The 16,632-nt window shown below is 42.9% G+C and overlaps 2 long non-coding RNA genes and 1 other non-coding gene across 3 annotated transcripts in view; 2 read left to right on the top strand and 1 right to left on the bottom strand.

The window, feature by feature from the left end:
* The first annotated feature begins 241 nt into the window (after positions 1–241).
* LOC145860033 (uncharacterized) lies at positions 242–1,764 on the top strand. The gene is made up of 2 exons (XR_014380025.1): positions 242–1,288; positions 1,376–1,764. It is a non-coding gene; the product is annotated as an uncharacterized LOC145860033 (long non-coding RNA).
* LOC145860032 (uncharacterized) overlaps positions 1,238–16,632 on the bottom strand; it is a 30,032-nt gene continuing 14,637 nt past the window's right edge. Inside the window, exon 3 of the long non-coding RNA XR_014380024.1 lies at positions 1,238–1,523. This is a non-coding gene — a long non-coding RNA (uncharacterized LOC145860032). The remainder of the gene's footprint in view (positions 1,524–16,632) is intronic.
* trnat-ugu (transfer RNA threonine (anticodon UGU)) lies at positions 1,449–1,525 on the top strand. The gene has a single exon. It is a non-coding gene; the product is annotated as a tRNA-Thr (tRNA).

Raw genomic sequence — 16,632 nt, 5'->3', positions numbered from 1 at the left:
GGTTAATCTAATCATAATGTGTAGACTTTCCACGATACAGTTTATGTCATCCTATCATTAATAAGAATGTCTCAGATGACAACCGAACGTACCAATGCATATTTTCAACTGGTTGGATTACCGAAATATGGTTACTTTCCCCCCACCTTGATGTTTCCCGACTCTCTATGTTTAACAAAGGCTTTTCAAGAGTCCTTCAGTAGAGTCAAGAGAGGAAAGGGAGAAAGGTATTTATGGGGGGGTCATAAACCTTACCCACAGGCCAACGTCATGACAACGCTGTCTGTGTGGGTGGACCATTTCAGTTTGTCCGTGATGTGTACGCCGAGGAACTTAACACTTTCCACCTTCTCCACTACTGTCCCGTCGATGTGGATAGGGGGGTGCTCCCTCTGCTGTTTCCTGAAGTCCACGATCATCTCCTTTTTTTTGTTGACGTTGAGTGTGAGGTTATTTTCCTGACACCACACTCCGAGGGCCCTCAGCTCCTCCCTGTAAGCCGCGTCGTTGTTGGTAATCAAGCCTACCACTGTAGTGTCGTCTGCAAACTTTATGATTGAGTTGGAGGTGGTTGAGATAATGCCAAGCGTGTGCAAAGCTGTCATCAAGGCAAAATGTGTCTACTTTGAAGAATCTCAAATATAAAATATATTTTGATTTGTTTAACACTTTTTTTGGTTACTACATGATCCCATATGTGTTATTTTATAGTTTTGATGTCTTCACTATTATTCTACAATGTAGAAAATAGTAAAAATAAAGTAGGTGTGTCCAAACTTTTTACTGGTACTGTATGTTCTGGCCGATCACCTTACAGTGCCTTCAGAAAGTATTACAGCCTGAATTTAAAATTGATTACACCTTTTTTTAAATGTCACTGGCCTACACACAATAAAAGTGGAATTATGTTTTTCTAAATGTTTACAAATTTTATTAAAAAGGAAAAGCTGAATATCTTGAGTCAATAAGTATTCAACCCCTTTATGTCAAGCCTACTTAAGTTCAGGAGTAAAAAATTGCTTAACAAGTCACATAAGTTGCAGAGACTAACTCTGTGTCACATCTGCTCCTGCTACACCCCCTAGTGGACATCCGGTGTCTCCTTGACCTGCAGTCATTCCCCCAGTTCTCTCCCTCTCCCTCTTCTTCTCTCTCTGTGTGTGTGGTTGGAGACAGGTGTGCTGGAGTCAGAGCAGTTCCCCACCAGCTGCAACCCGTTCCATAATCAAGACCTCTACAAATACTCAGTCCTGCCACTTCCACTCTGCCAGATCGTAATCTCCGTTCAGTCAGTCATGCTTCTAGCTATTTGTTGTTATTTAAGATCCTGCTGTGCCTATTACCTTGCCTGACGCTGTTTCTCCTCTCACTGCAGTTTTGCCGCTCTGATGGTGGTTCCTGTCTCCTGTTCCACATCTCACCACCCTGCTATCCTGTTCTGGATTCAAGCCTTCCCTGTAGCTCAGTTGGTAGAGCATGGTGTTTGTAACGCCAGGGTTGTGGGTTCGATTTCCACGGGGGGGCTGTACGGGAAAGAAAGAAAAAAAGTATGAAATGTATGCATTCACTACTGTAAGTCGCTCTGGATAAGAGCGTCTGCTAAATGACGTAACTCATCACTCCCTTGGATTCCCCTCCAGACCTGTTTACCCTGTCCCAACCCAGCTCACCTCAGCCTCATCTGGTTTCCTACAACTCATCCAAGCTTCCCTGGATCTGCACTTCATCTCTCCCTGTGTTACAATAAATATCTTGGTTCATTCATCCCTGTTTCCTGGTCTGAGTCTGCTCTTGGGTTCCCCTGTGCTGTTCTGCTTAACACTGTGTGCAGTAATTGTTTTTAACATGATTTTTGAATGACTACCTCATCTCTGTACCCAACACATACAATTATCTGTAAGATCCCTCCGTCGATCAAACACACATTCAACCACAAAGATCAGGGAGGTTTTTCCAATACCTTGCAAAGAAGTGCACTTATTGGTAGATGAGGGAAAAAAGCAGACATTGAATATCACTTTGAGCTTGGTGAAGTTATCAATTACACTTTGGATGGTGTATCAATACATAGATACAGGTGTCCTTCCTAACTCAGTTGCCGGAGAGGAAGGAAACCACTCAGGGATTTCACCATGAGGCCAATGGTGACTTTAAAACAGTTAGAGTTTAATTGCTGTGATAGGAGAACAATGTTGTTGATCCGTCATCAGTTTAGTTACTTAACAATAATAACCTAATTAACAAAGTGAAAAGGAAGCCTGTATAGACAAAAGATATTCCAAAACATGCATCCTGTTTGCAACAAGGCACTAAAGTAACACTGCAAAAAATGTGACAAAGAAGTGAACTTTCTGTCCTGAATAAGTGTTATGTTTGGGGCAAATCCAATACAACATATTACTGAGTACCACTCTCCATATCTTCAAGCATAGTGGTGGATGCATTATGTTATGGGTATGGACTGGGTAATTTGTCAGGATAAAAAAGAAACAGAAGGGAGCTAGGCACAGGCAAAATCCTACTGGAAAACCTGGTTCTGTCTGCTTTCCACCAGACACTGGGAGATAAATTCACTTTTCAGCAGGACAATAACCTAAAACACAAAGCCAAATCTACATTGGAGTTGCTTACCAAGAAGACCGTGACAGCTTCCTGAGTGGCCGAGTTACAGTCTTGACTTAAATCTACTTAAACATCTATGGCAAGACCTGAAAATGATTTTCTAGCAATGATCAACAACCAATTTGACAGAGCTTTAAGAATTTTGAAAAGAATAATGGACAAATGTTGCACAATCCAGAAAGTTCTTATAGACTTACCCAGAAAGACGCACAGCTTTAATCACTGCCAAAAGGTGATTCTACAAAATATTGGCTCAGGGGTGTGAATTCATATGTAAATTTGATATTTTTGTATTTCATTTTCAATAAAGTTGTACAAAAATAAATAAATTACTTTGTCATTATGGGGTATTATGTGTAGATGGCTGATCAAAATAATATATTTAATCCATTTTTAATTCAGGCTGTAACACAACAAAATGTGGATTAAGTCAAGGGGTATGAACGCTTTGTATTACTTTTCCCAAGTGGCAATAAGTGACATCTCAATAAAGCTAACTATAGGCCTACAACACATAAATGGCTCCTATCCTCCCATCCATAGGCTACTTTCTGTCCCGAACACTAAAACTAAATAAAATAATAATTCTTTTTTTTATTTTTTATTAAACTGAAACTAAATCAAAACTAGTAAATCAAGGCTGAAAATGAACTGAAACTAAACTGAATTTCAAATAAAATATAAAAACAAATAAAAATAAATACTAATTAAATCACAAATAATATAATAACCTTGCCTCAAATCTAGCAGTAAAAATACCATGCCATAGAGTTATATAGAGGGCACACCGGTGACGAGTGCCCTCCGGCCTCACATGACCATAGAGATGGGTAGAGGGCACATCTGCCACATCACCGAGGATTGAATTCTGTACAAAGATTCTAAACCAACTGACAGTTCCTTTTGGCTTTACCAGTATGAATTAACAATCATCAGAAAACAAATAATACAGTCGTGGCCAAAAGTTTTGAGAATGACACAAATATAAATATTCACAAAGTTTGCTGCTTCAGTGTCTTTAGATATATTTGTCAGATGTTACTATAGAATACTGAAGTATAATTCCAAGCATTTCATAAGTGTCAAAGGCTTTTATTGACAATTACATGAAGTTGATGCAAAGAGTCAATATTTGCAGTGTTGACCCTTCTTTTTCAAGACCTCTGCAATCCGCCCTGGCATGCTGTCAATTAACTTCTGGGCCACATCCTGACTGATGGCAGCCCATTCTTGCATAATCAATGCTTGGAGTTTGTCAGAATTTGTGAGTTTTTGTTTGTTCACCCACCTCTTGAGGATTGACCACAAGTTCTCAATAGGATTAAAGTCTGGGGTGTTTCCTGGCCATGGACCCAAAATATCAATGTTTGTTCCCTGAGCCACTTGCCTTATGGCAAGGTGCTCCATCATGCTGGAAAAGGCATTGTTCGTCACATAACTGTTCCTGGATGGTTGAGAGAAGTTGCTCTCGGAGGATGTGTTGGTACCATTCTTTATTCATGGCTGTGTTCTTAGGCAAAATTGTGAGTGAGCCCACTCCCTTGGCTGAGAAGCAACCCCACACATGAATGGTCGCAGGATGCTTTACTGTTGGCATGACACAGGACTGATGGTAGTGCTCACCTTGTCTTCCCCGGATAAGCTTTTTTCCGGATGCCCCAAACAATCGGAAAGGGGATTCAGAGAAAATGACTTTACCCCAGTCCTCAGCAGTCCAATCCCTGTACCTTTTGCATAATATCAGTCTGGCCCTGATGTTTTTCCTGGAGAGAAGTGGCTTCTTTGCTGCCCTTCTTGACACCAGGCCATCCTCCAAAAGTCTTCGCCTCACTGTGTGTGCAGATGCACTCACACCTGCCGGCTGCCATTCCTGAGCATGCTCTGTACTGGTGGTGCCCCGATCCCGCAGCTGAATCAACTTTAGGAGACGGTCCTGGCGCTTGCTGGACTTTCTTGGGTGCCCTGAAGCCTTCTTCACAACAATTAAACCGCTCTCCTTGAAGTTCTTGATGATCTGATAAATGGTTGATTTAGGTGCAATCTCACTGGCAGCAATATCCTTGCCTGTGAAGCCCTTTTTGTGTAAAGCAATGATGACGGCACATGTTTCCTTGCAGGTAACCATGGCTGACAGAGGAAGAACAACGATTCCAAGCACCACTCTCCTTTTGAAGCTTCCAGTCTGTTATTCGAAGTCAATCAGCATGACAAGTGATCTCCAGCCTTGTCCTCGTCAACACTCACACCTGTGTTAACGAGAGAATCACTGACATGATGTCAGCTGGTCCTTTGTGGCAGGGCTGAAATGCAGTGGAAATGTGTTTTGGGGATTCAGTTCATTTGCATGGCAAAGAGGGACTTTGCAATTAATTGCAATTCATCTGATCACTCTTCATAACATTCTGGAGTATATGCAAATTGCCATCACACAAACTGAGGCAGCAGACTTTGAAAATTAATATTTGTGTCATTCAAAACGTTTGGCCACGACTGTACATACCCAGATAGTGTCTTACTCTACTCAGGCAATCATAAATATGCTAGGTATTTGAAATGATCCTGTTTGATACATGACTTGAAGTCCTACTTATTTATGATTGTCTGAGTAGTTGCTTTATAAACAAATGTGTGCTCTACCCATCTCTATGGTCACGTGAGGCCGGAGGGCACTCGTGACAAGTCTATAACTCTATAGCAATAAGTGTTTTATAATTGTTGCACTTTTAATGCATTGCCTTTTGTTATGCTAACTAGGCCTGCTTTAAGTTGATGCTTGTTACTCTTGTTAGTTTTATATTGTTTGCTTGCTTGCCATGCTATGCTATGTAGCCATTGATAAAATAGCCTGCTATAGCTTCGGCCTACCATGCCACATGCTATTGCACCCCCTTTCTGGCCATTAATGTTAACTGCTGCTATATTTATGCATAGCTTTAAACATTTATATGCTTATTTCATTTGCATATTGTCATTGATTATTGCCATCAACAGCCAACTGTATTATGCATGTTCATTGCTGTTATTGCCTGTTATTATTTGTACCTTTGTGTCTCCTATTAGATAAACCATACAAAGCAAACCACATCTCAATTCAAGAAGAGTCATGTCAACAATGTCAATCATTCCCTGCCATGTATCATCTCCATTACCTGAGTCTATAAAGACTCTTAAACTGAACTGCATCTCTGCCTCTGCCTGCTCTTTAACTGGAGACCCACAGTAGATGGGCATCCCTATGACCCTCACATAATGAATGATGGCGCCGGAGAGTAGGGCTGCCGTCTTTTCGGCTCTCAACCAATCATGCTATTTTGTTTGTTTTTTTGCGTTGTTCGTATATTGTTTTGTACATAATGTTGCTGCTACCGTCTTATGACCAAAAAGAGCTTCTGGACATTAGAACTGGGATTATTCACCTCAAATTGGACGAGGAGTTCTTCTTCAATGAGTCGGACGCGAGGGATATACTGCAGACACCCGACCAGGTACCGATCCCCGCGATTCGCTGGAGAAGGAAACTGAGATTGAGGCAAAAGATCAGGGTGCCTTTAGAGGATCAGGCGACCAGTGGCTAATCTGCCCTTGCCTTCCGTTCTGCTAGCTAACCTTCAAATGCTGGAAAATAAATGGGACGAACTGAAAGCACATATATCCTACCAACAGGACATTAATAACTGCATCTTATGTTTCACCGAGTCGTCGTGGCTGAACGATGACATTAAAAACACACAGCTGGCGGGTTATACACTCCATCGGCAAGACAGAACAGCAGCCTCTGGTAAGACAAGGGGCGGGGACCTATGCATTTATGTAAACAGCTGGTGTACAATATCTAAGGAAGTCTCAAAGTTTTGCTCGCCTGAGGTAGAGTATCTCATGATAAGTTGTAGACCACTCTATCTACCTAGAGTTCTCATCTGTATTTTTCGTAGCTATCTACATACCACTTCAGAGCGTGGTTGGCACTAAAACCTCAGTCAATGAACTGTATTCCGCCCTAAGCAAACAGGAAAACGCTCATCCAGAGGCGGCGCACCTAGTGGCCGGTGACTTTAATGCAGTGAAACTTAAATCAGTTTTCCCTAATTTCTAGACCACCTTTACTTCTCACAAAGAGATGTGTACAGAGCTCTCCCTCGCCCTCTATTTGGCAAATCTGACCATAACTCTATCCTCCTGATTACTGCTTACAAGCAAAAATTCAAGCAGGAAGCACCAGTGACTCGGTCGATAAAAAAAAAAGTGGTCAGACGAAGCAGTTGCTAAACTACAGGACTGTTTTGCTAGCACAGGCTGGAATATTTTCTGGGATTCTTCTGATGGCATTGAGGAGGACACCACATCAGTCACTGGATTTATCAATAAGTGCATTGAGGAAGTTGTCCCCACAGTGACTGTACGTACATACCCCAACCAGAAGCCATGGATTACAGGCAACATTCGCATTAAGCTAAAGGGTAGAGCTGCCGCTTTCAAGGAGCGGGACTCTAACCTGGAAGCTTATAAGAAATCCCGCTATGCCCTCCGACGAACCATCAAACAGGCAAAGCGTCAATACAGGACTAAGATCGAATTGTACTACACTGGCTCCGATGTTCGTCGGATGTGGCAGGGCTTGCAAACTATTACAGACTACAAAGGGAAGCACAGCCGAGAGCTACACATCACGAGCCTACCAGATGAGCTAAATAACTTCTATGCTCACTTCGAGGCAAGTAACACTGAAACATGCATGAGCGCATCAGCTGTTCTGGATGACTGTGTGATCACGCTCTCCATAGCCGATTAAGACTTTTAAACAGCATTCACAAGGCCGCTGGGCCAGACGGATTACCAGGACACGTACTCCGAGCATGCGCTGACCAATTGGCAGACCACCATAGTCCCTGTGCCCAAGAACACTAAGGTAACCTGCCTAAATGACTCCCGACCCGTAGCACTCACATCTGTAGCCATGAAATGCTTTGAAAGGCTGGTCATGGCTCACATCAACACCATTATCCCAGAAACCCTAGACCCACTCCAATAGATCCACAGATGATGCAATCTCTATTGCACTCCACACTGCCCTTTCCCACCATGACAAAAGGAACACCTATGTGAAAATGCTATTCATTGACTACAGCTCAGCTTTCAACACCATAGTGCCATCAAAGCTCATCACTAAGCTAAGGACTCTGGGTCTAAACATCTCCCTCTGCAACTGGATCCTAGACTTCCTGACGGGCCGCCCCCAGGTGGTAAGGGTAGGTAACAACACATCCGCCATGCCTGATCCTCAACACGGGGGCCACTCAGGGGTGCGTGCTCAGTCCCCTCCTGTACTCCCTGTTCACTCATGACTGCATGGCCAGGCATGACTCCAACACCATCATTAAGTTTGCTGATGATAGGCCTGATCACCGACTATGATGAGACAGCCTATAGGGAGGAGTTCAGAGACCTGACCGTGTGGTGCAAGGACAACAACCTGTCCCTCAACGTGATCAAGACTAAGGAGATGATTGTAGACTACAGGAAAAGGAGGACCGAGCACGCATTCTCATCGACAGGGCTGTAGTGGAGCAGGTTGAGATCTTCAAGTTCCTTGGTGTCCACATCACCAACAAACTAACATGGTCCAAGCACACCAGGACAGTCGTGAAGAGGGCACGATAAAACCTATTCCCCCTCAGGAGACTGAAAAGATTTGGCATGGGTCCTCAGATCCTCAAAAGGTTCTACAGCTGCTCCATCGAGAGCGTCCTGGCGGGTTGCATCACTGCCTGGTATGGCAACTCCTCGGCCTCCGAGGGTAGTGCGTACGGCCCAGTACCGGGGCTAAGCTTCCTGCCATCCAGGACCTCTATACCAGGTGGTGTCAGAGGAAGGCCCTAAAAATTGTCAAAGACTCCAACCTCCCTAGTCAAGCGGTACCGGAGCGCCAAGTTTAGGTCCAAGAGGCTTCTAAACAGCTTCTACCCCCAAGCCATAAGACTCCTGAACAGCAAATCAAATGGCTACCCAGACTATTTGCACCCCACCGCCCCTCCTCCCACGCTGCTGCTACTCTCTGTTATCATCTATGCATAGCCACTTTAATAGCCCTCCCTGCATGTACATAATTACCTTGACACCGGTGCCCCCACACATTGACTCTTTCACGTCCTGACCAGTGAAAGAGGTAATTTGCCATAGTAGAGTGGTCAGGGCGTGGCAGGGGGGTTTGTTTTGTAGATATTTTGGGTTTTCTGTTTCTATGTGGGTTTGTTCTAGTTATCATTTTCTATGTGTTGGTTTTCATGTTCAGCCGGGTATGGTTTCCAATCAGAGGCAGGTGTCTTTCGTTGTCTCTGATTGGAAGCCATACTTAGGCAGCCTGTTTTTCCTTTGGGGTTGTGGGCAGTTGTTTTCCGTTCTAGTCTAGTGTACCTGACGGGACTGTGTTGGTTGTTTGTTATTTTGTCAAGTGTGTTCATTAAAGAGTTTGAAAATGAGCACTATCCTCGCTGCGTCTTCGTCTCCATTTTACGACCCGTGTGACAGACTCGGCACCTGTACCCGCTGTATATAGCCCCGCTATTGTTATTTACTGCTGCTCTTTAATTATTTGTTTTTCTTATCTCTTACTTTTTAGGTATTTTCTTAACTGCATTGTTGGTTAAGAGCTTGTTGGTTAAGAGCATTTCACTAAGGTTGTATTCTGTTGTATTCGGCACATGTGACAAATAAAATTTGATTTGATAAAACCTTCTTCATGAGGTTTAACGGCGGTTGCCATCCACTAAATGTTGCATTACCGCCACCAACTAGACTGGAGAATAGCTCCCTTATACTTTGCTTGAATAAAGGACAATAAATCAACAAATACCCTACCATCTAACCCTACACTCATTAAAAACCTCCCGAGTGGCACAGCAGTCTAAGGCACTGCATCGCAGTGCTAGAAGCGTCACTACAGACCCGGGTTCAATCCCAGACTGTGTCGCAGTCAGCTGCCACAGGGAGACCCATGAGGGCACCGCACAATTGGCCCAGCGTCGCCAGGGTTAGAGGAGGGTTTGGCCGGCCGGGATGTTCTTGTCGCCTCGCGTTCTAGCAACTCCTTCCGGGTTAAGCGAGCAGTGTGTCAAGAAGCAGAGCGGCTTGACAGGGTTGTGTTTCGGGGGAAACATGGCTCTCGACCTTCGCCTCCCGTACGGGAGTTGCAGCGATGGGACGAGAAAAAGGAGTAAAAAGTACAAAAAAAGGAATAAATAAAAACACCACCCTACTCCACTATTTAAACCTATCTATTCTTACCTCAGGTCAACAGCCTGAAAAGACAGGACTCACTCAACACACCTTGTAACTCAAACACTTCTTTGCAGGTCCAGGCAATTTATTGGCAGTGCCCTCCAATAAGGTGACTGTCTAAGTAAAGTAATTTGTATTTCTAAAATGGCAATTGTTTATGTAAATGCTGTGCTTAACTGTTATTTTCTACCATCAGAAGTACAGTATTGTTTCACTGTTTTTGGTCATCTTGTGAACTTGGTCAGCTGAATCCCTGTGAAAGCACTGTTGTATTTCAGAAAGCTATCTAGTGGAAGTAACAGCTCTAAGAATTCATTTTGGTGTACTCTTGATAAGTAATGTGTGTTTATCTGTCAAACAAGCAAACTTAATCCTCTAAGCTTTAATAAACATTGCTTGTTCTTTATACTGTATCTGCTTCCTTTTAATAGGCCTAGAACCTTTTAATTAAAAATAGTATATTTTTGTTAAGGTGTTGTCGGGTCCACTGCATTGCTCAGAACTGTTGACCCAACTCAATAGATGACCTGTCACGAACCTGTGTCTTTTGTTCTGGTTGACGTGTTCCCCTCATTAAACAGTAACTGGCATAATCTGATAGTTGTGCCATTTTTGCTAACCCTAATCGGCAGATGTTTTTGCAATATGCTACAGTCATTTCATCAAAAACACTACAGCATATTACAGCCATGTACACGTAAACACTACAGTAAATACTACAGTATACTACAGTCATGTCTGCAAAAACACTAGTGACTCTTATAGTTCATAAGTATGGTAATACTACAGTATTTGGACCATGGTTTACTACTGTATTTTTTTCATGTGGGTTCGCTGTAAATATCTAATATGTTTGAACAACAATGGAAATGTAACTTTTTTTGTTATTCTGGATACATTTCTAAATGCATTGTATCCACATTTTGATAGAATTTTTAAATAGTCAAATACAAATCAAGGGATACTACAGCGTGGAGTATAGTATTCTCTAGCAGGTATTCCCAAACTGGGGTACGCGCAATGTTGTCGGGGGTATGACAAATATATATATAAGAAATGTAATTCACATTTTCAAACAACCATTTACATTTTCCAACAGGGCTATACATTTGGGTGAGTTTTTTCTCTCGCCTGAGTAGCCTCGTTTCACTGCCAAAAATAAAATTAAACCATCTAGTGTTCAGTGAAATAACAACACAATGTAAAATACAGGTAGCTTAGTCAAATAATTAACATCGAATCACATTAAGCGTTACTCTCTCATGGAAATTCCCCTAACGGTCAGTATGTAGCCAAATGTAGCTGCTGCTCATGTTGGCATCTGTACTGAGGGTGCAAAAACCATGACAGGGAGACATAGTGGAGTAGTAACGCGCGTGGAAAGCAGTTGCTCCTGACGCCACTAGGGTACACTGCAGCATCCACCGAGAGGCTCTTGCTGCCAAGGGAATGCCTGACAGCTTGATAGACGTTTTGGACACTACAGTGAAAATGGTTAACTTTGTTAAAGCAAGGCCCCTGAACTCTCGTGTATATTTTGCACTATGCAATGATATGGGCAGTGACCATGTAACGCTTTTACAACATACAGAAGTGCGCTGGTTATCAATTGAGAGATGAGCAGTTCTCTTTACTGACCATAATTTTCACTTGTCTGACCGCTTGCATGATGACGAGTTTCTCACATGACTGGCCTATCTGGGTGATGTTTTTTCCTCGCCTGAATGATCTGAATCTAGGATTACAGGGACTCTCCGCAACTATATTCAATGTGTGGGACAAAATTGAGGCTATGATTAAGAAGTTGGAGCTCTTCTCTGTCTTCATTAACAAGAACAACACACAGGTCTTTCCATCATTGTATGATTTTATGTGTGCAAATTAACTCAAGCTTAAGGACAATGTCAAATGTGATATAACGAAGCACCGGAGTGAGTTGGGTGCGCAATTACGCAGGTACTTTCCCAAAACGGATGAGACAAACAACTGGATTCATTATCCCTTTCATGCCCTGCCTCCAGTCCACTTATCGATATCTGAACAAGAGAGCCTCATTGAAATTTCAACAAGCGGTTCTGTGAAAATGTAATTTAATCAGAAGCTACTGCCAGATTTTGGGATTGGGCAACGCTCAGAGTATCCTGCCTTGGCAAATTGCGCTGTTAAGACACTGATGCCCTTCGCAACCACTTACCTATGTGAGAGTGGATTCTCGGCCCTCACTAGCATGAAAACTAAATACAGGCACAGACTGTGTGGGAAATGATTTAAGACTGAGACTCTCTCCAATACAACCCAACATTGCAGAGTTACAGTATGTGCATCCTTTCAAGCACATCCTTCTCATTAACCTGTGGTGAGTTATTCACAATTTTCGATTAACAAATAAGGTTTAATATGTAAGATGGTTAAATAAAGAGCAAAATTATAGATTTTTATTATATTATTATTTGTGCCCTGGTCCTATAAGAGCTCTTTGTCACTTCCCACGAGCCGGGTTGTGACAAAAACTCACACTCATTCTTATGGTTAATAAATGTATCATATAGTGTGTGTGTGTGTGGCAGGCTTACAATGATGGCAAAAACAATATTTGAGAGTGCGCTGACCCTGGTGCTAGAGGGGGTAGACAGCTGGAGGTTGAATGTTTGAAGGGGACTATACAAAGTTTGGGAACCACGGCTCTACAGTATACTACAAAATTGTATAGTAAGCAATACACAATCGAGGGGGGACCTCGATTGTGTATTGGGGGGCTTTACCTAGAAAAGACTTATAGATGACCTGGAGCCAGTGGGTTTGGCGACGAATATGTAGCGAGGGCCAGCCAACGAGAGCATACAGGTCGCAGTGGTGGGTAGTATATGGGGCTTTGGTGACAAAACGGATGGCACTGTGATAGACTGCATCCAATTTGCTGAGTAGTGTTGGAGGCTATTTTGTAAATGACATTGCCGAAGTCAAGGATCTGTCACGACTTCTGCCGAAGTCGGCTCCTCTCCTTGTTCGGGCGGAGTTCGGCGGTCAACGTCACCAGCTTTCTAGCCATCGCCGCTCCATTTTCATGTATCCATTTGTTTTGTCTTGTTCCCTGCACACCTGGTTTTCATTCCCCAATCACACTACATGTATTTATTCCTCTGTTCCCCCTCATGTCTTTGTGTAAGATTGTGTGTTACACGTGTTTTTGTATGCACTAGGCTTGCGTGCGTTTTTCCCGTGTCATTTCACGAAGCCTGTTTTTATACATTTGATGTGTTGTGACTGTTTTGCACGTTTTACACTTTGCCTTGTTGGCTGGAGGTTTTTGGACGCAGCTGCGTCCGTCTGTATATCTCTCCTGCCGAAATAAAGTGTGCGCCTGTTCACAATTCTCTGTTCTCCTGCACCTAACTTCAGCACAAGTACGCACACGCCTGACAGGATCGGTAGGATAGTCAGTTTTACGAGGGTATGTTTGGCAGCATGAGTGAAGGAGGCTTCGTTGCGAAATAAGAAGCCGATTCTAGATTTAATTTTGGATTGGAGATGCTTAATGTGAGTCTGATCATGATCAAGGAATACTAGTGTGTAGTATAGTATTCTACAGTATGCTACAACATTCTATAGTAAGCACTTCACGGTCGAGGAGGATACTAGTTTGCAGTATAGTATTCTACCATACACTACATAATTCTAAAGTAAGCACTACATCAGGAGCACTCAACTGTTAACCTACATTGCCCAGTGATGCAACCCTCCCAGATGAGCTGTATGCCTTCTATGCTTGCTTCAAGGCAAACACTGAGCCAGGCATGACAGCCCTCACTGTCCCAGACTATCTCGCTCTGTCGATGTGAGTAAGACTTTTAAACAGGTTAATGCTGGCAAGGCTGCTGGGCCAGACGGACTACCAGGGCGTGTTCTCAGAGCATGTGCAGACCCACTGGCAAGTCTTCACAGACATTTTCAACATCTTCTTGTCCCAGTCTGTAATCCCAACATGTTTCAAGCAGACCACCATTGTCCCTGTACCAAAGATTTCAAAGGTAACCTGCCTAAATGACTATCGTCCCATAGCACTCACATCTGTAACCATGAAATGCTTTAAGGCTGGTCATGGCATACATCAACACCATCATCCCAGACACTCTAGACCAGAGGAGGCTGTTGGGGGGAGCTATAGGAGGACAGGCTCATTGTAATGGCTGGAATGGCTGGAATGGAATAGAGTCAAACATTGTTTACATATGTTTGATACCATTCCATTCCAGCCATTACAATGAGCCCATCCTCCTATAGCTCCTCCCACCAGCCTCCTCTACCCTAGATCCACTCCAATTCTCAAACCGCCCCAACAGATCCACAGATGACGCAATCTCTATTGCACTCCACACTGAACTCTCCCACCTGGACAAGAGGAATACCAATGTGAGAATTCTGTTCATTGACAACAGCTCAGCGTTCAACACAATAGTTTCTTTCATGCTCATCACCAAGCTCGGGACCCTGGGACTGAATACCTCCCTCTTCAACTGGATCCTGGACTTTCTGACGGGTCATCCCCAGGTGGTGAAGATGGGTAACAATAAATCTGCCACGCTGACCCTCAACATGGGGGCCCCTCAGGGGTGTGTGCTTAGTCCCCTCCTGTACTCCCTGTTCGCTCACGACTGTAATGTTTACCCATTGGTAATCTTATTAAATTATACTATACAGGCAAAACAACAGCGTACATTGCTTGACTAGAGATATGCCCTAGCTATAGTGAGTCAGTGGTTGCACATCTAGAAAAAAGAAACGCACACCTATAAAGGCGAGGTGCTGGCTAGCGGAGTAGAACACTAGAAAATAAAGGAAAGCCGCACACTAAGAGCTCAGATGCAAAAATGTAATAACCAACGTTTCGACAGCGAAGCTGTCTTCATCAGGGTATCCTGATGAAGACACCCTGATGAAGACAGCCTCGCTGTCAAAACGTTGGTTATTAAATGTTTGCATCTGAGCTCTTAGAGTGTGCGGCTTTCCTTTATTTTCTAGTGGTTGCACATCTAACTAGACTTCCGAAGCAACGGTGTGAATAGTAGGCATGCAAATATATAATTTCAATGTTTACAGCAGGTCTCCAGCTACCCAGACCTGTCTGATCAGCCTGATAGGGTGCCATGGGTGTGTCCAGCTTACACCTGTGCAAATCTGTGTGTGTATAGCAATGGAATTAACATTTTACTGCAGTGGGCTAAATCGGGGTAACAGAGTATTTCTTGGTAGTCTTAAACAAATCTACTTTGAAACAAAAGTATACACATCACACACATGGTTATGGGCTTAAAGAAATAAGACATGTACCATGTCAGATATATGTACTCAATTTTGAGTTTGCATCCCAATATTACACACACACACACACACATATACATATACATACATACATATACATATATATATCACAGAAGACTGAAATATAACAAAACTGTTAGACAAAAGAAATCCAAAATGTTCAGCGTTGTTAAATAAAATATATGTTTATTAATTATGAAATTATGACATTCAACATTCCACCCATGAGGCCACTAGGTCAGTTGACTGCAGTAATGGGCTACACATCCAACCAATGCCTCAAGTGTTGTGCTGTAGATTCACCACACACCCCTAGACACTTGTGGAGATCTGAGGGAATTGGACAGGTGTAAGCAGGCTGTATCACAACCGGCCGTGATTGGGAATTCCAGAGGGCGGCGCACAATTGGCCCAGCGTCGTCCGGTTTGGCCGGTGTAGGCCGTCATTGTAAATAAGAATTTGTTCTTAACTGACTTGCCTAGTTAAATAAAGGTTGAATAAATAAATAAATAAATAAATGCAATACCGCCAAAATTTCACCAAGCCTATAAGAGGGTAAGGTGGAGCTCTCACCATCAATCCCTCTCAGCTCTCCACAAGTGTCTAGACTCTGGGCAGTAAGGGTTAGGGGTTGGACAGGCCATGGGTATTATGGTAGCTCAGTCATTCAGTCAGTCTGGCACTCAAAATATTTGAATAGCTGTCAAATACTTGCTTCCTCTGTCCTTATTAGAATCTAAATGGTATTTCCTTGATTCACTGCATCCTCTCTTTTCGTCTCGTTCTCAAAACCATTGGATGAGAATGTCAGAGGTCCCTCCCCTCTCAACTTCTTATCAAATGGGTTTTGAGAAGGAGGCGAAGAGAGAGGACATGAGGAATGAAGGAAATGCAATTGAGATTTCCCCTTGTTTCCTCCATTCCTCACCTCACTCTCAAAGCACATTGAGGGAGAGCAGGGAAGGTTCCTCGACTCAGGCGCCAATGCACTTTCAAGGAGAGGCAAGGAGTGAAGGAAACAAGGACAGAGGAAGCAAGAATGTGATGTCTAGTTTTCACACACTGCTTGAAGACTTTACTGATTATAAAGATTTCCTTATTGGTTATTGTTATTAATAATTATCAATGATTTTGTTGACAGAACCCATTGTATTATATTCTTGTACTAAATGACAAGATAAACTATTACAAAATATAGAAATGCTGTTGCTTGTCTTTTACATTCTTGTGGAATGTTTAGCATGGCTATACATGATAGATAAGATGACTAAAGCACAAACAGACCTGGCTACTAGGCATGACAAAGAAACATGCATGGTCCATGTTTCATGCGACATTTTGAATGACATGTAAATGTTTTGTTGTTGCTAGGAGTTATGGTCTCATTGTGCCTATCTAGACTCTTATTCCTTTTA

Source organism: Salmo salar, chromosome 13, assembly GCF_965601325.2.
Source record: "Salmo salar chromosome 13, fSalSal1, whole genome shotgun sequence".
In the NCBI taxonomy this organism is placed as follows: Eukaryota; Metazoa; Chordata; class Actinopteri; order Salmoniformes; family Salmonidae; genus Salmo; species Salmo salar.
This window is presented reverse-complemented; position numbering and strand designations above follow the sequence as displayed.